General features: G+C 46.7%; 1 protein-coding gene across 1 annotated transcript in view; it reads left to right on the top strand.

The window, feature by feature from the left end:
* Window positions 1-5,824: 5,824 nt before the first annotated feature.
* The window catches only part of SGMS1 (sphingomyelin synthase 1), a 100,290-nt gene continuing 81,286 nt past the window's right edge, over window positions 5,825-24,828 (top strand). Inside the window, exon 1 of the mRNA XM_050898800.1 lies at window positions 5,825-5,882. The gene's annotated coding sequence lies outside the window, so the exon portion shown is untranslated. The remainder of the gene's footprint in view (window positions 5,883-24,828) is intronic.

Here is a 24,828-nt window from a genome sequence, read left to right as displayed (position 1 = left end):
CTGCCAGACTTGCCCGGGCACGCCGGCACCGTCTGCAGGGAGGAGGATGAGGCAGTGCCAGCTTGGAGCGGGTCGGCTCTGGTCCAGGCTCAGCTAAGCCCTGCTAATGTGTGTGTGTGAGTGTGTGTATGGAAAAACACAATTTACCCTTTTGGCGATAAGCACAGGTTTTACAAGGAAACGGGCAAGCAGAGACATGCAGCACAGCAACGATTCAAATCCACTTTTACGTTTATTTATTTACAGTTAATGTTAGGCGTCACGGAAAAAAAAGCTTTTTGAATGAGCAGCGCTGGCATCGTAGGAAAACTCAAGGGCTGCAACATGTGAGGTGCAGTTTCGGTAAGAGTTTCAAAGCAAATCAGATCAAAACTCCTACCACAGCCTGCAAGAGCGCAGAGATAACGGCCCTGTCGAACTGTAACGCTGCTGTATCTGTCTCCTTGTATCGCTCGCTGCCCTCCTACACAGAGAGGGTAGCACGGTGCCCTCCATCAGCCACGCTCCTCCTTTTCAACTCAGCGAGAGGGACGAAAAGCGCATGCCAGCGCCAGCGTTAAAATCCTCCCGGTGAAAAGCATGGCTAAAACAATTCGCTCCATAAGCTGGCGCTGGGGACTGTTCTGGTGAGAAGCGACGCACAACGTGGGAAAGCGTTGCGGGTTTCGACAAGCCTCGTCGGGAGCAGGCGCTCGCTCCTTGAAAGAGGAGGCAGCAGAGAGCATCGGAGCCAGAGATGACGGAGAAAAGGGGGTGAGGGATACGAAAAGCCTGGGAGCTGCCGTTCTCAGGAAACACACTGCTGCCTGAAAAGAAAACACCACCTTTTTTACCTAACAAGAGCAGCAAACCCCGTTAGCGGCGATGGAAATAGGGAGGAGAATAACCTCCTGTGGTTGTCGTGTGCTGTGGTATGGGGGTCCCCTCGGGATGCGGGCGAAAAGCGGGTCGCTGGCTGAAGGGGGTGGAAGCGGTGATATCCACGGTGGGAGACATGGTGCCATCGGCTCCATCCCACTCGCAGCCCCGTGGCTGCTCATCATCTCCCACCCACGTCTGCGTGGCAGCAAGTCTGAGCTGCAGCTATTATTCCCCAGCCATTTTTACGGGATCCCCCGTCACCCCTTTCATTATCCGATGGGAAATGCCTAGCGTGGCGCTAAAGGAAATGTTGTACGGATCCACTGAAGGGATGAAATGGTGGTGCCATGGGCTCTCCTATTTCTGCTCCCAAAGCCCATGGACACGACCAGTCTCCAGGACCTGGGGAGAGCAGTGGCTCAGTCCAGCTGGGACAATCCGCTTGCACGTGGGATGCTCTGGGCAAGTCAATGACAGCCCTGCGCTGAGCACAGCTGGCCTCTGGAAAACCAGGTCCTCTCTTGTAACTGCTGGCTTGTCGTCTCCTTTGAATTGTCTTTTCTTCCTTCTTTTACTGTCTTTCACGCCTCTTTTTCATTTTTCTTTCTTCTTCTATTTAAATGGGGAAACGGTTGCTATTGCCCTGCCTCTGTTAAGCGTTTCTCCCTTTATTTCAAATTTTGACGCGTTTTCCCCCTTTTCCTGTTTTAATCAGGAGCCAAAAAATCAATCAGCCATTGAAACCAGATTAATTAAAGAAATGAGTTTACATATTTTTCTAATGATCTGAAACAAACAGGAGGAAACCTCTACAATCTTGCATTTATGCTGTTTGTCCACAACAGATCACTGGATAACATCGCTGATCTGAGAAGATGACGCCATCTCACCATTGATCACTTGTTTCAGTAATAAAATAGCTGAATCGGAATCTACTGCATCCTTTGGAAATAGATATTTTGGTCTTTTTTACCATTTATATTGCAGATAAGAGCCCTGCTCTGCAGTTTCTTAAAACCGTGGCATGTGAGTGCAACGTGCCGTTTGCTTGACTCCAGTCACGACGTATTTAATTCTCATTTTTCGCTCTGCTGCGGCTACTGTTGTCCTTAACACCACTTGCCACCGTCAGGGGACAGGGACAAAGCCCCGTGGGACTGCGATGCGCTGTACAAGCTTGGAGCAACGACCGCTCCTGCCATTTCTATTTCTAAGGCTTTGAAAAACGTCACGGTCAGCGCAACCCCATCTAACTTCAGGGTTAGCGTAAAGTCACTGAATAAATGATGTCATATGGTGTCAAAATGATACTAAAATGAGATCACGAAGGCACTGAGTTGATGATGCCATTTAATGTTAAATGGTATCACGGATAAAGCCACTAAATAAATGATGCAACCTACGTAAATTCTGCAACCTACATAAATGATGCCACCGGATGTGATGTCATAAATACCATCAGTGAGTAAATGATGTCATATGGTATCAAGTGATGTCATAAATGAAGTGACTGGATAAACGGTCATTGCTGTACTGAAAGATGTACCTACGGTGAGTGTGGTAAGATGAAGAAGGTTATTGAAATTTTATTTGTTAGTTTAATATTAGTTCATTAATAAAGTATTAGTGTGCCAATAGTAAATGTATTACATCTAAATAAAAGTATCTCTTCAAATTGAGTATCATTAGTTTATTAATTATTGATCAATGCCTAATGATTATTAATGATCGCGATCTATTAGCATTTTACTGTTGATTCATTCACGTGTACATCGATTTTGATTAATCGATTTAATCAAAGCGCCAGCAGGAGAAATCCCCGGCTGAGCGGAGCTGTGGGTCGTCCCCTCCCGCTCCCGCAAGGACACCTCTGTCCCGCAGGGAGCCCCCCGAAGTGATGTCATCCGGTGCCGGCACACGCTCTCGGCATCTTCCCCGCCTTCGGCACTTGGGGACTGGCTGTATCCCGGCAGGAAAGGTTGTTTTCAGGAACACAAGTGGCTCAGCAGGATTAAGCCCAGGCAGCAGCCCGGGACAGCCATTTCTAAGCCTCTCGGACGGCCCTTTGTCATTCCCAACAGGGAGGTCAGGCTCCCTGGGAATCAATTTGCACAGCCTTCAGGTTCATATTATTTGCCAGAAAATGCCCATACTAGGGGAACAACCCCGGAAAGGGGGAATTTATTATAAGATTACCCTGGGGGAAGTGTCAGCGACATTAATCCTATTATAGCATTAGTAGGACGGGGTCGCAAGAAATGATAAGTCAGGGAGAAAACAGTGCCCTGCCGAAAAGCAGGAACCCCCGTTAGGAACGTCCCTGTCTTGACCGCATCGCACAAGGGGAGCAAATAGAAAGATATAACGTGACGGGGATTGTCAAGTCGCCCATAGGCTCCACTGCCCCAAGGAGGACGCAGCGGCGCTCCCAACAAGCTTTTTCATCCCTGGCGTGGCTGGGTGGGTGCTCAGCACTTGCAGCAACGGTGAAGCCTGGCATTGCTTCCAGCAGGTCCCTTCCGCCTTCACCATCAGCTTTCCTGTTTTCCAAGGAGAAATGAGGCAGGCAGCGGTGAGCTGGCCCAATTCCCTATTCCTAAAACCTTCCTGGCGCACCCACGCTCACGCAAGCCAGCCTTGCAAAGCTTTCCTAAGAATCAGATTTTAAGCCTGGTCAACTTGGGGAAAAAAGAGAACCCAGCAGCCGGTATTAAATCTACTCACAAATAAATCCCTCCTCAGGGATGAGAGAATTGAAGCCGTCGACGCCTGGGTCGTCTTCAGCGACAAACCCAAAAAAAGATGAAGCGACTGAATTAAAAACAAGGTCGTGGCAACAAGAGCTCGGGGGAGGAAAGGACCTGCCTGGAAGGGGGCAGGAGGGGAGAGTCATTTGCAAGCTGTGTCGGTGATACGTCGGGTTTGGCCTCTCTGAAAACTTGTTTAAGGCAGTATTTTGTTAGCTCAGAGGGTTTACAAGGTGCTTTCTTGCTCTATGGGAGAAGATCAAGGAGTTCTGGCTCAGCTCTGGATGACTCTGGTCCTGTCCATTCGCCTGGAGAAAACCTCCTCTGCCTGCATGACTGGCTCAGCACTGCCAGAAAGTTGGGTGACCCAACACGGCGCCTGCATTTCTCACTCATTTCCATGATGACTTCCAGGAGATGTTAAGCAAAGAGTGGCAAAATAGTGGCCAATACCGTGCCCAGACTTTGGTTTCCTATTCAGATGAAAAAGATGCATTTATATTGAGCCCATGCGTGCTGCGCACAGACAACCAGGTAAAAAAATGGACGGCAAATTATTTGCCTGGGAGAAAAGTCAAGTGAAATCTCATGCTGGATTTCCCCAGCACCCTTCTCCTAAGCCATCCTCTTCCATCTGCATTTCCCCTCCTAACTACTAAGCGGTTTGCACAGGGCGAAAGCTGTTGCCTGGATCCTGAGGTCAAACAAAACTCGTTCCATCTTCATCAGCACTGATGAAAAAGTGTAAAGAGCCGCAGGTCATGGCAGATCTCAAAATGTAACTTTCATACTGGCCCTAAATTTGAGTTTTATTACAGAGAATTTTCCCTCTGAATGGCTAAACTACGTTTTAAGAAACTGCAGTATTTGGTCGTTCTTTACAGAGGACCAGGACACCATTGCGTTTCACCTGTCCCAGTGCATAAACTACTATTTATCCAAGCTTCATTTTGATTTTGCTTGGGTAATGTCTGCAATCACTCGTTGAATAGGATAAGTCATGAGGGGTTTTTTTAGATTTCTATATGTTTACATGCCAAGATCAGCAAAAACTGTCTCTTGCTCGCTGTTTCTGTGACATACCGGCACATCCAGTCCCTCCCATGTGCATTTTCATCCTCCTACTGCCTGGGAGCGGCTTAGCTGGATGTGGTGCGGCTCTGCTATCTCCACGATCTGCTGGCTAGCAACAACCTTGGAGAGATAACAAATGCCTGTAATACAGGAAAAGTTTTAATCAGACCTTGCAGATCTTCCCACGCTGGGGAACAGACCTGCAGGAAACCAAGCTCAGCGCATGCGGGTATCCCTACTGCCTCTGTGGGCACTGCAAAATGCTTTTGACCTTTGTGGGTAGAAAAAAACCCAGCTTTTTTTGTATTAACAAGGCACAATTTGTGAAGTGTGAGGTTTGAAATAGGATGTGAGGTGTTACGTGTTCACGAAACTCTATTTTAAGCTCTTTCTACCTGGAGAAGATGACATCCAACGGTTGCTCCCAAGCTAAATTGTCCTGTGATTTCATTTTAACTAAGATTTTATTAATAACAGCTGACTTCTCACATCTCCAGAGCTCTTGAACTTATGACGAAGGCAGCGAACAGAAGCCCAACAGCAAGAAACAGCCCCTGGAGACTGAAATAAAAGCAGATGTCAGAGTTTGCTCCAACACCACACCCACTGGTCTTGTGGCTCTTTTCCCTGTGGAAAGGGAATGGTTCCCGGTGCCGGCACGGAGTGCAGCCTCACCTCCTGAAGGACGAGGCCACGCCTGGCCCAGCTCTGTCAGGATGCCGGCCAGATTTAGTACGAGCACTTCTCACGCCCTGCTACACCTCATCTGCTTGGAGTAAGTGACGCTGATGCCGGCTTTTAGGGGTTTGGTGGTTTTTTTTTTTTTTGGCTACATGCACTCAGAAAGCTTCAAGGTGGCTTGTTTTAAGGAAAAACAGTGGTTTTCACAGCGAGGAGCGACCTGCTCCGGTGTCCCAGGCTTTACCGAGCAGCGGGGGGGGGATAAATCCCCCTGGAAATACGTTTTTTTGGCGTTAACGTTCCCTGACAGGGCCGCGCCGCGCCGCCGGTCCCGGCCCGTCGCGCACAAGATGGCGGCCCGGGATGACACGGCGGTCACGTGACGCGCGGCGCCGCCCGCCCCGCCCGCCGCCGCCGCCGCCGCCGCACGGGATACGGGGCCGCCGCTGCTGCCGCCGCCCAGGGGAACCGCCCGGCGGCCGCGCCGACCCGACCCGCCGCGGGGCTCCGCGCCGCACGGTGAGCAGTGAGCCGCGCCGCCGCCTCAGCGCGGGGTCGGGCGGTGGGGTCGGGCGGAGGCCCGGGGGTGGCGGCGGCGGCGGCGGGACGGGGCAGGGCAGGGCAGGGCAGCGGGTGACAGCAGGGACGGGGGGGCCGCCGCCGCCTGAGGCGGGGCCGTGTAGCGGCGGGGCTGGGCCGCAGCTCGGGAGTCCTGGCCCCTCAGCCCAGCGGCGGCCCCCGCAGCCCCGGGGGATCCGCGGGGGGTGTCCAGGCCCCCGCAGCCCCGGGGAGGGCTCCGGTCCCCTCAGCCCCGGGGGCTCCCGGGAGGGCTCCGGTCCCCTCAGCCCGGGGGGCCTGAGGGAGCTCCGGTCCCCTCAGCTCAGGGGTATTTGGGCCCCTCAGCCCCGGGGGGGAACCGGGGAAGCTGCGGTCCCCTCAGCCCTGGGGAGCTCTGGTCCCCTCAGCTCAGGGGGCTGCAGTCCCCTCAGCCCCGGGGGCCCGAGGGAGCTCTGGTCCCCTCAGCCCCGGTGCCCGGTCGGGTCTGTTCCCCTGCTCCCCAGGGTGTCTGAGTGGGGGGGTCCGGTCCCCCCTGCCCCAGAGGGTCTGGGGGGCCTGTGGTCCCCTCAGCTCAGGTGGGACCGTGGGGGTGAGCCCAGTCCCCTCAGCCTGGGGGCTCCGGTTCCCTCAGCCCAGGTGGGTCCTTAGGGCCCCTCTCAGGCCAGACCTGGCCCCCTCCTCAGCCTGGGGGTTGCCTGGTCTCCTCAGCTCTCTGGGGCATGAAGGCAGGCTGCTTCCCATTCCCAAAGAAGCTGGAGGCATCCGCTGTGAGCGGGGAGGAGGTCCGTGGCATCGTGACGACTTCGAGGGCCGTAGCGGTGGCACGAGGGCTGTGCCACCTCCCTGGGTCTGAGGTTTGCTGGGTGACAGCGGCCCGAGGGTCTCGGGGACGAAGAGGCTGGAAGGCAGAATGGCGGGTGAGAAGGAGAGGCCTCACCGTCATCGGCACCCTGGCAGGCGGGTGTGTTCCCTGTTTGCTTGTGAAATTGCTTGCTGATTGACGGGCTGGATTATTTGGATTTTTTGGGGTACATAATGCATGTGGCTGTCTCTTTACTGTGTTCCTGCTGGAGGCCCTGTTTTGATCAAGGTTTCTAATTTATTCTGTCTTGTGTGAAAACCTCATTAAAGAAGGGCTCAGTGCCTTGAGGCACCGTAAATACGTGAGGCAAGGATGGAAAGAGAGAGAAAAGAGTATTATTTGTAAAAAATGGGAGCTCTGCCATATTGACATGGTGCTGATGAAGCTTGCTGATGCAGGCAGCCTCTCTTAGCAGAGCTGGAAATGGGATGTCGATGAACGTCCTCGTGTCGCTTTGGCCGATGGCGGCATCGGCGCATCGCGGTGTGACGACACGTTTCGTAACAATTCCTTCAGACTCCGTTCTGCCACTTCAGGTCCGCGTGGATGACAATGATTTCTGTTGGCTTTCATGCCCGTTTGCGTACCAGTGTAAAATACAGACGTGACGCCTGACAGTTGAAGTCAGTGGAAGCTCTGCTGTTGATCTTGGTGGGTTTGGGCTTGGCTATGTTTGTTTATTTGTTTGGGGAGTGGATGTTGCATTGGAGTAATGTGCGCTTCTGCTTTATTTCACGTAGTATTTTGGTGGGCGTTGGAATTGCTTCAGCTTTGTGAAGTTGTTTAGAGTTTGGAAAGAGAACGCAGTCAACCCTCGTTGGTGGCAGACAAAAGATAAAGGCTACTTTTACAATAAAGGTAATAAACCCCCTTTAAATCCAGAGAGATTGCCTTGATTTTCTGGGTTTGTGCATGTGGAGCAGAATTAAATTTAGCTCAGATGCCTTTAAACTGTATTTGTGATCTGTGCGACAAACTGTGATTCCCAAATCATTTATCACGCTTCTTTCATCTTTCACGTATCAGCCTAGAGACAACATGTCTCCACATGTTTAATTAGCTTTTAATGAAAACTTGCAACACTTCTAAATTTAATAAATCGAAGTATGTGGATCATTTTCAGGACTTGGAGGTATTAATGAATACTATTTGACTCCTCAGAGTTAATGGTATCCTTAAGAGGCAGTGGCTTGTTAATAGCGCCTTCTGTATACCTGTTCTCCATGTATATCATTGCTTCTCTGAACACTCGTCAAGCTTGAATAGGTGCTGCTTTTAATTAAATAATTATTGAGTTCTCTTGAACAGAACATGTGGAGGAAGAACACACGTGCTATGGGTGATGGCAACTTAAAAATTCTTCCTGTCTTCTGGTCGCTGCCGCTCTGCATTGTTCAGCGTTGGTTAATTGGTGTGCTAAATATTGGCAGCCTGGGAATTACTCAGATTTAATAGCAATTTCAGTCTGGCCGTAAGGAATGGTTGCCGAATTTAAGGTTTTTTAATTGGGGCAACAGGACATCCCATAAAAAATGCTCAGACAAGAATAATCCAGACCTTTGTTCTCCAGCATGTCAGGAAGGGCCTGTTCGGAGTAAAAAACAAATCTATAGCACCATCAAAAAACGAACTAGGAGATTTGCACATGGCCATGAACGCTGGTTATGTTGAATGTGACGTGAGATCCTTCTCTCACGGTGTGGTTCACAGAGACACGTCTTGTGCACGAAGGATTTTTAAGGCTTCCCAGCGAGGTAAGTCCAAACTGTTCTTTGCTGAAATAGAGCAGAGCACCTGAATGCTATTTCAGTCGTAATTCAAGTGCAACACATCAAAAACAACTGTACCTGGAAAAAATGCCCTGAAGTAGAGGTGAGCTTAAAATGAGCTCAAAACCCTGAGTTTTGAGAGGTTTTTTTTAGAATCTGAGGGTCATGAACTGAGCTCTCATGTACTGTCAGTGTTTTCCAAAGGATTTTGGTGTCATCGGAGGTTTTTTGCACCCAGGACAGCAGCATGCAGATAGGGGCAGGCAGCCCTCCAAAGGCTGATGGGATGTGGATTGGAAACTCCGGCTTCTAATACAGCTTGAATTCCCAAAGTGTGTGGCGTCACTCAAGTTAATAATTAAGTCTTCTCCCCCTGCAAGGCAGGGGGAGATGCAGAAGACTGAAGAAAGCATGAAACCTACTGTCTTTTTGTGATGCTTTCATCTCAAATATATTTTATGCTTTCGAAAACCTACTTAGCAGAGGCAGTGTTTGGTGCAGGTTACTTGGGCTTGGTTTTTGTTGATAAAGAGAACATCCATCCTAATAAGCTGCTAAGTGTAACTGGTTTCCCTGTGCTGTGTGTAGTTCATTAACGTAAGTGAATATTTAAACACCTTTAAAATGTTTGTCTGTATTGTTTCTGGTCTTATCAAATGTGTTAATATAGTTGGGGGGGGGGGGAATCCTTGAAAGTAGCCCCCCGACCTTTGTTCTGATAGCTCTTGACCAAGAGCTGTTAAGAGAAAAGAAAGTCTAATTTAGGAGACTATAATGTGTCTCTTAAAGAAATGCAGCTTTTAAAACGTAATTATTGCTGTTGCTAGTCTTTACAGTTCACTCATCCAAATCAGAGGAGCAAGACTTGTATGGAGCAGAACGCGTCCTGTTGATGCTTCCTTCATCGGCTTGTGCGGTGCTGCTCTGGTATCCAATTACACATCTGTATGCAAAGAAAAACACCAATAAATCTTTATTGTGAAAGCATCTTCACTAACCGTAGGTTTTGCTTGCGCTAATTTGCTTAGATTTAAACAAACAAACAAAAAATCTCCCTCTGCTTAACCACGAGACTAAAGCTTTTTTCTCTCTTGGACTTCCCAGCATGGTCTGCCTTCTGTCTCCCTGATTTTGAAGCTCTTTGGAGGTAGCTTGCTTTATTTAAATGGAGTTAAGGCGAAGCATATTGCCACTTAGAAAAAACACTTAGAGGAATCCCTGAAGTCCACTAGCTGTGGGTTTTTCTAATGCAGGAAGCATAGCTGTGTGAAAACTGGCGGCTTTCTTACCGAGTTGGGTGAGGCGCAGGTGTGCAGTGGGGAGGCAGGGTAGCAGAATTCCTGAGGTGCGCTCGCTGGGCTGGCTTCTTGGGGTGCAGTGTTGCAACCTTATTAGCCGGCTGGGACAGGGCTAGGAAAATTTAGCGCTCCTGTGAGCATCAGTTGGTGTGGGTCTGGGGAACGGTGGTGAGTGGGGCTGCGTTGCCGAAGCCTTCATCAGAAAAAGAGGTAGGAGGAAACAGAAGTAAAAACAGCAAAAGAGGTTGTAATTCCCGTTTTAAGAACTGAAACAGCCTTACGTTAGGTATATTGCCCCCAAAACCCAGCAGTTTGGAAGGAGATCTTGCTGAATAGAGCAGCCGCTTTTCTTCTTTGCGCAGCCGTAGCTGTGTGGTGTATCTGGAGAGGAGAGCTTTTGCAGCCTTGGTTTAAGAAGGATTTGTAATAGCTGTCATCTCTTCCTGTCCAGTGCAGCCTATACCTTTAAGTTCCTTGACTAAAAAAGAGCATCGCATTTTGGAGCATCTTACAATTTTCCTTGCTGGTCCATTAGTGTATTAGCTTAGCTTTGTGTGTGCTGAATGCCATTAAATGTCACTTGCAGATTTAACGTTGGGAGCACTGAGATTTGTGCTAATTGAATTTAAAGTCTTATACTTGAATTTGTTAAAATGGCAGATTCAGACAATTGAAATGCTTTAATGGGAGAGTGTATAAGCGTTTGCAAATTTGCTCTCGTAAGTGAATCTAACGGTGCATTTGTGTAGATGCAAGGGGAGACCCTGAGCAGACGGGTCAGGTTTCGATGGGGCTTTACGATCTCTTTTTTTAATTACGATGTGGTTATAGCTGACAAAATCCGGTATGTTGAAAGTCTTCATACTTGACATCTGTTCAGGGTCATTGTTGACACTAACTTAAATAGTTTTATAAAAATCGTAGAGAATATAGAGCCTTTCTCTCAGCTCAAATTAAATTTCTCCTTCTCCTGCAGCCATAGTTTTAGGTACTAATGGAGAAGGGGTAATCGTTTGGGCTGTTGGTCTTTAAACTCTGTGCTTTCTTCAGTTGTCTGTGGATCTGACTTCTGGGGTTTTTATGCATGAGAGAACACCTTTTGCACCTGAAGGTTTGTTGGTTTTGGGGGGAGGGGATGTTTGGGTTTTTTTGTTTTTTGTAGAGGACAGTCTGCACAAAAACTCTGGCATTTAACGCTTCTTCTTTATTCTTAACTTCAGCAAAATAACCAAGGATTCAATAGACACAGAAACAGCTCTCACCACCTACAGGAGACCCTACTGCTGTGCTTTTCGTGAGGCAAAGTGTTAAAGATACTACCCTTGATCGGAAAGGAGTCATAAAGGTTGTTACTAGGCTTTCCTAGCAGTATAAATCTGTGCCTCCCTAGGTAGCACAATGCTTTTAAGAAGTTTGTCTTGAAACACTTCCATAAAATCTCCTGATACCACACTTTGACCTTCTGCCACTGAGCTGGCATTTCGTACGGGCTTCTGGCATGAGCTCTCCTGCCACTTTAAAGTAAAAATTTACCGGGCATTGAAAAGTTTGACTCCACAGTCCGCAGCACTGTGCCAAGCTATAAAAGCCCTATTTGTACACGGAATGGATTTTTGCTTGCTAGGAAGGCTTGGGTAGCGCTTCAATAACTGCATAGGAATGGCTTTGAATCTACATACTAATGAAACAGCTCCATCTCAATCGAGCTATATTGTCTCTTCTGCTCTGAAGCCTGTACTTTGTCTTCCTTGTGCCCTTGCTCTTCTCTGTAGAGTTTTATGTAGTCGGATTATATTGCTCTGGAAAACTTTGTCAGGGAAGTTAGTTTAAAACTGTTTGAAAGGCTTAAAAATGACTCCTGCTGTTACCATGATGAAAAAGACCTTGAAAACGCTTTGAGGGCGATTACTGCAAAAATACCTGTTTGGCTACGCGAATGGCATCCTGTTCCCAGAGCTCACCATTCACTGATGAAGTAACTCCACGGTGGCCACCTTCAGCGGAAGCACTGTTAGCCAGCTTGGCTAGCGATGGTGCATCAGGGCTCAAGGTCCGCTTGCTTTAAATGGGAGTGAAAATCCAGCGCCAGCAGGTGAGTCAGGCAGCGGGGAGCTCGGGGTGAGCTTTGCTGCTTGCAGAGGGTGCGTGAAGAATATGAAGTACCAATGGTCTGTGGATTTTGAGTGTCTGGGGAATGCATTTTTAGTCTAATTGTTAAGCAAAGAGGACTTAGAGGAAGGAAGAGGAACATACGTGTTCTTCTCAGAATGCTGAAGTTGGGTTTTTGGGGGGCAGGGTGCTGAGCAGAGGCAGTGTGGGGGTAGGTGATCTTCAAAACAGCACTGTGAACAAAGCAAGAACGGACAGAAAAGGGTGAATGCAAGCACGTGAAGGTCCCTACTATATGACTTGACAGAACACGTTGTTCTGTTCCCACCAGTATTTTTGGGATGCCAGGATATGCGTTTAATGGAAACATGATTTTATGGAGACTCGCCGTGCTAGGAGAAGCTCGCATTTGCCAAAAGCAATACTTAGTAATGGGCTAGGGTTTCTTATCTACTCTTCATGGAACAGTGCAAAAGCCTTATTTTGCAGTAATGAGCAATTATCCGCAAATTAACAAAACGACTTGTCAGATACTGCCTTTGTTTTCATGCATGTGCAATTCCCTATTTCAGTTTCTCTCCCTTTCGAACTCTAAATAGATGGTTTATCAAAAGACGTTTTCAAAACAAAAACAGGGCCTGAAGCATGTTTATCAGAAGTGGATTATTTGCATTCTGATACTTTGTTCAGAATTACTTTGGGAACGCTTGCAAGAAAACGGGTATCTATGCCGAGAAGATACAGACCCATAGAGCCACATGTCTTGTCTCCAAGCACCTGTAATGTTTTTGAGAGGGAATGCCAGAGTCCAACTGAGAGTTCAGTAAGTATAAGTGGCTATGAGATGACAGTCACAGACAAATTTATGTTACCTCCTGCTCAGAGCAAGACTAACCTCAGAGGTACGTCAGGTTTTTCAGGGTCCAGTTGGATTTTGAAAATCTCCGAGGAGGGAGACCTGTTGCTGTAAGAACCTAATGTGGGCTTTGGGGAAAGGGGTTCCCACCTCGTGCGTAGAGACGGTCCGTCCTGCAAGCTTTATTCAGTGTTTCTCAGCGCCAGGGTGGGATGGGAGTGGAGGAGAGGGAAGAACCTGAGATACAGATGATGTTTAAGATACAGGTGCACCAGATTTATGCAAGAGAAAAGGCTGTTAGCTGTTTTCTTCTCTGTGCCTGTCCATTTGAGCTGATGCTCTCAATGAACTACCAGTTACTCCTTAAAGATCTTAACTTCTGAACGGCGCTGCTTAACTCACAGTTCATCACGGCACGAGTAAATTGACCGGCATCATTTTATAACTGCCTGCAGGGAACTTTCCTTGGCCATTTTATTGAGTGGCTGCCAATCTTTAAAATCCTTTTATGATTCCTCCCATTAGACTTCTTTGCTAATATCGCACAAAGTACTTAAGAGGTTAAAAGTAGATTGTTTGCATTAAATTTGTAATCCCTCTCACACTGGTAGTAGTGCTTTAATACTGTCCATTTGGAGTTGGATATGAGCAAATATTTAAAATAATTGTCCACTCTACAAAAATGTTTGTCAGCTTCATAGATTGTTTTGTATTTTATTCATTAACAATCTGGGAATCTTGTTTCCGTGTTCAGGGCTTCTTTTTTGGTCTTTTCATGGTTGTAGCCTGATAGCAGACTACTAGAAATCATAGGGATACTGAAAATCATAGGGTATTGCTCTATTCCTTCAAGTGATTCCACTGTAATAGCGATGTGTTGAAATTCAGCCTGCAAGATGCAATGCCATGCTACTAAATTAACTACTTGTGTTTATTTGCAGAGTGGATAATAACCCAGTCAGTGTTTGGCCCTTCTGCTATAAGCTTCGCAAAAACTGTGAAGTGGATAATGCTTTCCTTGCCTCCATCTAGCTGCGCTTGTCAGCACATGTGTTACGGTGTGCGATCTTTGTATTCGTGCAAAGATATCCTGACACCATTGAGAATGGGGTTGTACATGTGTTCCTGTTACATGCAGCTGTGGGGACACTGAAGCTCCAACCTTTTCAAGGTGAAGGTTCCAAAGTCTGGTCTCGCTGCGTGTGCGAAATTTGTCGTAGCAAATTAAAAAGCCAAAACAGCTTGATAATTATGAAAATCCAAGTCATGTTTACCTGATTTCAAGAAAAATTAATCTAATGTTTGTCTAGACTGCTTAATAAATATAATTAATAAACTATATCTGAACACTTTAAAGCACAAATAGGTTTGGAAAGACAATTTGTACACTGTGTGAGAAGGATTCATTTTTCTTGTGACCTGCGTCGAGGTGAAGGCTTTATATCTTTCGTAGGTAAGGTGCTACTGCTTGTAACTGCCTTGTGTTTCCATCTGCGTTGTGCATAGTTGGACCTTACAGGGGGAAGTGATTTCAAAGTAGCTGGATATACAAACGTACAATCCAATAAATACACCTTACCCCTTTTTTAACATCGGAAAAAGTAACTGCATCTCATAGTGTTGGTTACTCAGAGGTAGTTGGGGCACACAGTTCAGTCCCATCTCTTGTGTAAGTTCATGCATAAATGTTATTACTAAGACTTTGACTAATTGCATGGCGTTTAATGTGCATGCAAATACTAATAAGGATGGCATGCTACTTTCTAAAGGATCCTAGCTGATTTATTAGGCGTTTTCATTTAAGTAGCAATTAAAATCTTTTTGATGTGTTCAGCGTGCGGACCAACTCCAGATGTTCACTGGAGATGAACTGCTTGAATTTCCTAGAGTGAGGGAGACTGGTTTTCACTGGTGCATTACTCTGAGCTGGTGGTTGCAGTGGCAGGGTGGCTTGTGGCAGGCGGAGGCTTCCCAACCCTGGGACCCAGGTGAGGTGTGAATGCCTTGGAGCTGTAAGCGCTGATCCCTATCACTAAATCCCTGCTTTTAGGTTGAGAGGCTGCAGATTCAATTCCCAGAGAAACCAAAGGTTCAGGTCCATCTGTTCAAAGTGAGCTTTCTGGGCTGAATTAATTCATGGCTGTCAGAGCTGATTTCCTCCCCCTGCTTCTCTTCATCTCCCCTGTTTCCAGTGTTAAAGGGTGTCCCAGGAGGTTATGGAGAAATGCGTTGTGGTTTACCTAGCAGAGTAGGACCTTACCAAGAGGGAAATAGCAACACAGCGAATGTCGGTACGTGGGATCGTGCCCGTGTTTTCTGCCCTCGCTAGCGCTGTAGTAACTGACTTTTCTTCCAGGTCTGTGTCATGCAAAATACTAATGGCAATCTCTGCGCCCCTGAAGTGGAATAACTTCTGCAGTAACTGTGTCAACAAACTTCATTTGTGACTGTGGAGGTGTTGATTTTGTTTGGTTTTTTTTTTTTTGTTTAAAAACACACCACGTGAGGCAATTGTGGGTCTGTAGTAGAGTAAACTGAAGTGAGTATTGCTTTTGTAAGACGTGACAACTAAAGCACTTGCTGGCAGTGAATAGCCAATGCAGTGACAGGACCTGTGAAGACAGCTGGAAATGCTCAAACTTGCTTGTTTCCCAGTACTTTCCTGAATTAGGATAGTTGGGATAGAGCTTAATGCAGCCTTAAATGCTTGCAGAGTATATTTTAATGTAACTCTCGTATAATAGACTATGCCATATTCACTTAGTGCAACTCGCTGCTGTCGGAAAGAAGCACTCAAGTGCCATTGAGTCTCTTTGCCTGGGCTTGGTGGGTTTTGGGGTGCTGGAGCAATGCTTTTAATGCGGCATGGTGTGGGACTGCGAGATCTTTTCCCTCTGGGATGAGAGTCCCTCTGCCCAGTGCAGTCCTGTCCCTTGCTCCCCCAGCGGATGCCCAGTGATTTCTCTGAGCTGGAGCACAGCCTTGCTGCTCCGGCACTGGAGACGGCGAGGGGCCGGCGGAGCACCACGTTCTCCCTCCGGCAGAAGGGGTTGAAGCGAGCAGAGATGCCATGAATGGGAAATCCCTGGGAAAGGATCTGGTGGCAGGGGAGGAAGCAGAGGAGCAATGGCAGAGGGCACAGGCAAGATGCCACTGGGGTATTTGTGGTGCCTGATCTTAGTAAGATACGATTAAGATATTGATGCTACTACATTGATGCTGTAGCCGCCTTGACTAGTCCATCCTCTAGGAAGGGATTTCAGCACTTATAAAGCCAGTTCTCAGTATTCTAGGTAAAGTGTGTGTATGTGAATGTATGCTTGCCTTTGGTGTGTATCCTAGACACAAAGAGGTGTGAAATCAGAAGGATGATTTAGGGTGAGAGCTCACAGGCACAAGGGCTTTGGACATGCAGCTGTGTATAGTTCTTGCATCCTTTTGTCTTTGCTCTTAATGTTGCTAATAGTCACTAAAAGAGGCAACACAGACTTCAGCTAGAAGGAAGGAAAAGTCCCCTTGTTTCCACAGACACTGCAAAGTGAAATGTCTGAAGTATTTGAAGAGCTGAACATGCTGATCTTTCTGTATTTATAGTTTAAAAAATGGGGAAAGAATTAAAATAAATAAAAAGAGGAGTAGTCTCTGTATTGGCTTCTCTGGAGGCAGTATTATCCTCTTCTGAACTTAAGGATTTGTTTCCTTTCAAGGACTGCTTTAAAAACATTTCCTTTTTTATAAAGCAGAGGTGAATTACTCTGTTGTCATTTAAGTGAAGTGACTTGCTGGATGCTTAGTAATAACGCACATATTTTATTTGTCCTGTACTTTTTTTTTTTTTTAAAAGAGTATGATACCTGTATGATGATGTAGCCTTTCACGGCAACAAGTAGAAGACAGATTGTCTCATACAGGGCATGTTAGATTGTTTCGAACAAAGTACCTTTCTTTTTTTAATTGGTATTTTTATTGCTATGATTTACATTTGCAGGGTGAGGGCAGCACTGTTCCTCCAGTGGCTTAGACAAGTGTTACAGTTAACTCTGTAGGGAGGAGGAGGAGAGCTATTCCCTTATCTGGAGACTTCCTTAGGTACTTACAAAGCTGCGTACTTAACTTATTCCTCAAGTGTAAGTATTAATATGCAGTATATGTTCAGTAAAGCGACACGTTTTTAAGCACAGCATTTAACAGAAGTATTCTCAGCATGACTTTGCAAGTATTCCCAAATTAAACGTACCAGTTGTGGTGGTACTTGTCATCAAAGTGAGTGGAGGTTTGTACAAGGCTCAGAAATGCAGCTAAAAGCATACACTTTCAAATCACCTCTTAAAGCAGTCCTTCTAGCCTTCCGGGACTGGTCTTCTCGCCGTTCCTCCATGTCTTCCTCCTCCTCGTGTCCATTCCCACCTTCTCAAGGCCCTGCCATGTCCTGTGAGACCTCTGCTGCCACCACCTTCCCCCTGGGCTCATAGACATCCCTGAGAGGTGGCTGTTACCTGACGGGTAGAGGGAAGGAAACAGAAATCGAATCTCTCCAGCTACTTGTCGTTAGAAGGAGCAGGGACAGCAGTGGGAAGCGAGGGAGCCCCAGCTGAGCGCACGGGAGGAAAGCGGACCCCACCACCGAGTCACGGAGGAGGATCTGCTGCTGTGGAAGGAGAGTGCCTTGGCTCCTGCTCGGAAAGGGTGAGTCTTGGCCCCACCTGGAGCACATGGCGTAGGTACCACTGAGTCCTGCCTTGCTGCCGGGGACCCTGTGCTGTATTTGGGGCTTCTGATGAGGTGAGAAGGGAAGGGGAGCTTGATAGTTAAACAACAGCTGCCTTTGCTAGATCAGTCACCAGGTTTGTGTGTGTTGTTTATATACTCAAAATGTAGGAAAATTGTTCTGGCAGGTGTTGTCAAACTGGGATTCTCTTTTCGTGCTCACATGCAATTAATTTCCTAGAAATTTCAGGGAGGGGATGAAAATGTTGTTGTAGATTGTTTGTAACAACTGGTAATACATGCAGCTGATCAAGCGTAAACTGAGGGCTGGTTTTTGAATGTGCTAAAGCAGGAAACAAAGCCTGGCTTGGTAAGGTCAGCATCAGAAATTTAGGGTCTGTGTTGATTTTTCTTTTGTATTATAGTTTATAGAGAATGTTTCCTTTTTTCCTTAATGAAACTGCTTTTGCAACATGTGTCAATCCATCTTTAATCCTACGTAGAAAGACCCATATCTGATGAAAGCAGAATCTGCTGGTGCTTTGGGGACTTCAGATATCCCTTTTGCAGCTACCAGCTCAGCAGTTAAGCCTATTACAGTAAACCCTTTAGTTGTGCCATCCAGGTTGTTTCTCACCCTTCCCCCAGTCAGGCTGTTCAGCAAACACCCTTCCAAGTGCAGGGTTGTGGGGGACATGGGAGAATGCTTTGCCACAGTTACTACCCCTTCCTTTAACAACCAAAAAACAGTGTGCAGAGCTGCAAGGGAGAGGAGGGAGGATCCTCATCCTGCTTGGTGCAAGTGTACACGTTTGGATTTTCACCAAGCTGTCTGCGATGAGCCAGAATAAAACTAACAAGTGAAGGCATCCCAGTTATGCTCCCACCCAGGTCATATGTGCCACTGTGTCGTGCTTGCCCTGCAAGAGATCAGCCTGCATGTTTACATCCAGAAGTGCGACCAGGATCACAATTTATGGGTTTCAAGGAGATCCGCTTTTCCCAGCAAATGTATGCGTGAGGCTGGAGTCAGGGATAAGCATCCCCCGAGGCAGGGCAGGGGGAGCTGGCCGCAATTCCTGGCTGTGCAGGGCTGCCTCCCCTCCCTCCCTCCCTGCGGAGGGGATGGTCCCATTCCAGCAATTAAGGGGAATTAGCATTTGCTTGGCGAGCCCCGAGACTTCGCAGATGGCTTTTAGAGAGGTGGAACGGATTCCTGTTCCTGACCCTGAGGTGTGTCCAGTTTTGGGGCCTGTGGTTGGGGGGAGGTGGATCCAAAAACCATGCTTTTGCCAGATCCGAGGCCAACCGGCTTGTCAAATCTGCAGTTTAAAGGTTTCTTTTGCTGAAGAGTGGAATATGTTGTGCTATAGATATTTCTAAGGACCTGGGTGCTGCTGGCACATAAATTTCTTGCTTACATTGGGAACTGAAAGCGGGCAACTCCAAAAATATATCCTGTAAAGCAGGACTGGTGGGTTAATGTCATGTTGGGCTGCTCAACAGAAATGGGCAGAAACAGCCGTTTTCAAAAGGGTTTGTTTAATGTCGTGGTTTCAGTGTTTTTATGGTACCAGCGCTCTTTTTTTGGTGTTACGTTACTGTTATCCCTTTTGAACAAGGCTTCGTGGGGTCTTCTGGGCGTATGGGGGAAGGTCCTTTCTACTGACAGTGACTCCTTGCTCCCAAGCGCAAGATTTCTCTGCAGCCCCAGCAGCACTTTTCCCTTTTGAGGAAAATGTAGCTCAAGTTTCCTCCCTCTTTTCCATTATTTTTTAGAGAAAATATGTTGTTTTGTTCAGGTCAAATTTGAAAATACATTGCTGGAGCTCGGTTTTTCTCTTTCCTGCCAATTTAGTGTTTTTGCACCTTTCATAAATCATTTGATTAACTGCTAGAACTGGAAGAGGCTGTTTGGTGTTTATAAAGCTAACGGAAAACTTGAGTAACATGCATTATAGGAGATGGCCTCTCAAAAAGGGAAGTAGTGCAAAAGCCAGTAACCTTTTCCTTGTTGACAGACTTGTTTGGAAGAGATTATTAATCCCTCACATCCGTGCAGATGCAACTTTCAGACTCCCGGCTATTAGTATTTTTAACAGGAGCGGACCACAGCGGGGAATTCCCCCCTCCCTCCCCAATCCAGTACTTTGGTTTCTTCAGGGAACTTCTTTCAAAAACCACAGTTTGTTAACTGGATGCGGTATCAAAGTTTACCACAGAAACTGTCAGAAGGAGAAAGGAACGCAGCTCTTGCTGAAATACGACAGACACAGTAAAAATATTCAAAACAAGGTGTAAAAGCATTGAGGTTGCATAGTGAAAATGGGGAGATGATGAGGACTAACAGAGGAGACCCCGGGGAGAGTGAGTTGCTCATTGTCCTGGTTTCGGCTAGGACAGAGTTTATTTTCTTCCTAGTAGCTGGTATAGTGCTGTGTTTTGGATTTAGTAGGAAAATTCTGTTGATAACACACTGATGGTTTTAGTTGTTGCTAAGTAGTGTTTATACTAAGTCAAGGATTTTTCAGCTTCTCGTGCCCAGCCAGCAAGAAGGCTGGAGGGGCACAAGAAGTTGGGAGGGGACACTGCCAGGACAGCTGACCCAAACTGGCCAAAGAGCTATTCCATACAATATGACATCATGCCCAGTATATAAACTGGGGGAGCTGGCTGGGAGGGGGCATCGCGGCTCGGGAACTAACTGGGCATCAGTCAACGAGTGGTGAGCAATTGCATTGTGCACCACTTGCTTTGTATAGTTTAATTCTTTTAGTATTACTATTGTCATATTATTATTATCATTATAATCGTTTTTCATTCCTTTCTGTCCTATTAAACTGTCTTTATCTCAACTCACGAGGTTTTTTTTTTTCCTGATTCTCTCCCCCATCCCAGGGGTGGGGGGCAGTGAGCGAGCGGCTGCGTGGTGCTTAGCTGCCGGCTGGGGTTAAACCACGACACTCATGCAGGTCAAAACTAGGCTGGTGATACTTCTGGCTTTGGGGCCTGAGGCTTTCAGAATAACGTTGGTGATGGCGAGGCTGTGACATGGCACGGCGGTTCCTCCATCCAGAAGATCTGGCTGTGCCTGTCAGCCCCACGGCCGTGCCTTCCCCAGCTCCGCGCGTCCGCTTTGCGCAGCGGAAGGACTGTCGGATCTCTTCTTGTCTGCCGCCTTCTCTTTGGAAGCGGTCAAAGTTAAATCAGAACCTTCATCTATTTAAACTCAAAGCGTGTATTCGTTAGTGGCGTTGGGGGCAATTCTCAGTATTGAACTGTTGCTTCTGGGAAAGGCAGCCTGCTGCGGAACAGCCGAGGCTTTGCGAGGTGCCAAGGAGGAGCCTTGAAGTGCATCTCTCGCAGTTGCTTTTGTAGTGCCCGCCCAGGTTTGCTTGTCCTAAAGGGCTTTGCTCTGCCTTGAAGGCAGAGGCTTAGCAAACAGAGCGCTCTCAAAAGCAAACTCTGAAAGCGTATCTTTTTTAGAAGGAATTTCTAAATCGTTTCCCCGAAGCCTGGGAGGTAACCATCTCTTACCACTTATTTAACTGCATAGGAGGGATGTTGCAGCAATGCACAAATGCTTTTCAATGCCCAGAAGAAACAAGATTAAAAAGCAATTACTGTAGCCTTGCAGGGGTGTGGTCCTGAAAATTCCTTTTCCAAGTTGATGGCTTTTAGGTCAAGACAGAGGGTAGAAAACTTTAAGTATGTGAAACAACTTTCTGCTGCAAACTATGGGAACCTTTGAAAGTTAGAATAACTTTTGTGGCTGGAAGTGTAAAAATTTTTTTTTTTTTGCTTCCTCAGAGCTCAGCTGTACTTACTTTGTTGCAGGTGAACTGGAGTTACTTTATGTATTACATTGTGCTGCCCTCCAACAGGGATGACCCCTCAACTCCCCCCTGCCCCCTAGGAAGTCATCTGCCACTTGTTAATGTGTGTGTTAAACCCACTTAAAAAGCACTCTTACTGAGATTTAGATGTCATTTGCATCAGACTAGGGATGTATTGATTTTTAACACAGTAATTGTTGCCCATCAGCCATTCTTATACACTTTGTAAACTAATTAAAGCACCCCTGTCATTCTCCCAGGTATCATCTTGTAACTTTGCTTTTCACTTGCAGTGAATTAGTCAAGTGCAAATCCAGCTTGGATTCATTGCCCTCTGCATATATGTGCAGGTCTCTCTTCTGGCCACTGCAACAAACGAATAAATGAATCTCTCTTTCCAGGAGACTCAAGTCAGTGTCGGAGGAGAAAAAAGTTTCTACTGAATTTGGTGTGTGGGGCAGCTGACAGCAAAGCCTCGCTGGGAGTTTGAGGTCCGTGGCTCCTCTGAGCACAGGATATTGTCAGGAGGGTTGCTGCTGAACTGCTGTGTTTTTTACAGCCTCGAGGGAATAAACCACTTCCAGCACACTGATAGCAGAGCCTCCGCTTGCTTGGCCTCCGGAGACCCAAGAAACAGGCACGGTTTGTGAAACTTGGGAGCAGGCTGTGCCTCAGCCAGCTCACCGAGTTCCTCTGCAGACCCAGCCGTGGAATTTAATACTCCCAGAGGGCAAGTATGTATTGAATTACTGTGCCATTACCTGTATCGTGCTGTGCTGGTGAGCAGGTCTGCCTTCCAGCTTCCTCCTACTTCCCATTGATAACTATGGCACCAACAGAATTAGCAAGAAAGGACAAGTAAGACAATTTCAGTGTAATAGCAGATATGCTGTCTCACTTCAGCTCCACTTAACCCCTGACTTTAAGTGGGTATGAGCTATTTGTGAGATGTGCTTGATAAGCTTAAAAAAGAAAAAGCCTCACTGTGAAAGAGGGGAGGAAGGAACTGCAGCAGAGCTTCAGGCTGTCAAAGGCTCTGCTTGTACTTCTGGCTGTGCATCCCTTCGTCGCTAGCTGTCCGAGGTGAAAATTAGCTCTCTATCAAGAGAAGCTGCTTTAGGAAAAGGTGTGCTTGATATTGGCCAATTTTCTTCTTTTTCCTTAGCTTTACTTTCTTCCCTTATGCAGAACTTGCTGCCCAAGTCTCACTATGTAGCTCTGTTGCTTTGATGCATATCTGTGGTGTACATTTGCAGTGACGTGAGAAGTTCCTTAACTGTAGGGAAGCATCGTGTGTAAGAACGGAGCAGGCCACTGCTGGAGGATCACTTTGTCCATGTATCTCAATGTTGTGTGAGCTTAAAACGGAGATCTGTTCTGTGTTGCATGCTTCCATACCTTTCTCTTTCTGACCTTTGGATTCTCCCCAGAGCTAAGTTTTGTTATGCCTTTGGCTCACGTAACTTGTAGTTATAAAAGAGCTTCACTAACTTCCAAATTCTCACGCCGGAGATTTCCTTGCTGAACCACTCAGGAGTCCCCTGCTCAATATCCCCGTGTATTCCTCTTCCATACCCAACCCAGCTTGTTCAATTCTTTTGTTTCCCTATTAAGCAAGAGGCAAAAAAGCAGCATTTGATCTAGTTAACAAGGATGGTGACAGGCTCTTTGTAAGCGGCTTGTGACTGTGGGGAAACCACGTGTGAAGGTGACATCAGTGTGACAGTATAAATCTTGCCACCGTGACGCCAGAAATGCTGAATGTGAGTTGAAGGTGTAGCTAATGTAACTAAACGTGAAATGGAAATGTCTTGTTCTTGGCGTTTCCAAGTTTGTTTTCAGCTGTTGTGCCTGTGCGCATCCTTTCTTCCCCTCCTGCATCAGATGTTATAACCTAAAAATAAAATGTGTTGTGCAGAGGAATGGGAAATGAGATAGCACAACAGATTTCAGCTTTCATTACCGTCGCACCGGTGTTTGCACTGTGCTGAGAGGCTTTCTTCTGGTCAGTGAAATCCGTCTAGGTCAGAGCGGTGCAGATTGTTCATCGCACGCCTGAGACTGAGGTAATGCTCATCTGCTCTCTGGCCTGTAATTAATTCAGACCCCAAACAAAATAAAAGGGGGATTGAAGAAGGCCAAAGGTTGTTCTAATTTCTCTGAGGTGAGCATAATCCTTGTAAATCTCTGAAAGTGAAGGGAATGGATTTATTTTCTATGCCGCCATCTTCTGCAGAGACTTGAAAAGGTCTCTTGGTGAGGTGGTGATGAACTGTTATGCCGCTAATTTAAACTGCTGATAGGGCACTGGCAATGGTTGTTTGGTCTGTCTGTGGCAGACCGATGACTTAACTGGACTAACCAGGATAGCCGTGTCATTTTACAAGTGTTTGGAGAAGAATTTGAGTGGACAGGGAGGCTGAAGGTCGCTTTTATATTCCAACCCCTTTGTCTACTTTAGTACTGACATGTAAATTCAACGCTACAAGGCAACTTTGCCTATTGCTCTTTGTACTGACTGGCAGCAAAGACTAAAATCTCTATGGCTTTTAGTTTGACACGCTTGAAACTTGCTGCAGCACAGGTGCCATTTGCACGCCTACTTACATGTGTTTCATGTAAGAATTAGGCTTTCTCTCCCAGCAGGTTTGGAAAGCATGTGTCTTTGGAGAAAGAAAAAGAGAGATCTCACTTTTAAAGATTGCAGGGGTCTTGTGAAACCTGGAGGTGCTGTGTGATCCTTTTGGTGTACGAGAAGCCTGTCTGTCTGCCCCTCCTGGGCTTTCAAAGGTGGAGTACAGTTCATTTCCTTTTTTTTTCTCCTTAAACTAAGACTTGAAGATCTTGTGTGACTTGTTGCTTTTGTTGTTTGTACCTCAGGAAGTCCTGCAGATGGTTTTGTATGTTGCATTTAAGCAAACCAACTAATTTTGGCACTTAATATGCCTGGTGTTAACTGCTTTTCTCCCTGGTGTAAGAAAAAACTGGAAAATGAAGGCTGTTTGGTTTTACTGTCATGCGGTGGTTGTGATGTGCTCTCGGTCTTGCAACTTGTTCAATACTAAGCAATAATACCCTCTTTGGCTTTTTAGAGCAAGACTGAAATTATCTGTGTTCTCACATAAAAGCTGTGATTATTTCTGCAGGCTAGTTCCAGGGGTCTCATCAGGGACCCATAATCTTGCTAGCTTTTGCTTAAACTCTTGAGCCTCGTCTAAGTGTTCTTATATTTAAGTGTTGCACAAGACTAGTCTTGAAAAACAATCTTGTAGGGCTGAAGTTAACCTCATGGAGCGTAAGCACCAAGATGACCGAACTTTATTCCAACTTACTTTCTTTGGGGTTTTTTTTTGGTGTATTGGATTGTCTGGGTTTCACTACTTGCAGTTCCTGTTTGTCTGAGGTCTCTGACCACACCAGGCGAATCCCAGCTTGTAAGGCAGTATGAGTAAGTCCTGTATGAAGGTCCA

The sequence above is a fragment of the Gymnogyps californianus genome, chromosome 6, assembly GCF_018139145.2.
Source record: "Gymnogyps californianus isolate 813 chromosome 6, ASM1813914v2, whole genome shotgun sequence".
NCBI lineage: Eukaryota > Metazoa > Chordata > Aves > Accipitriformes > Cathartidae > Gymnogyps > Gymnogyps californianus.
Note: the sequence above shows the minus strand (reverse complement) of the source record. Positions and strands in the feature narration are given on the sequence as shown.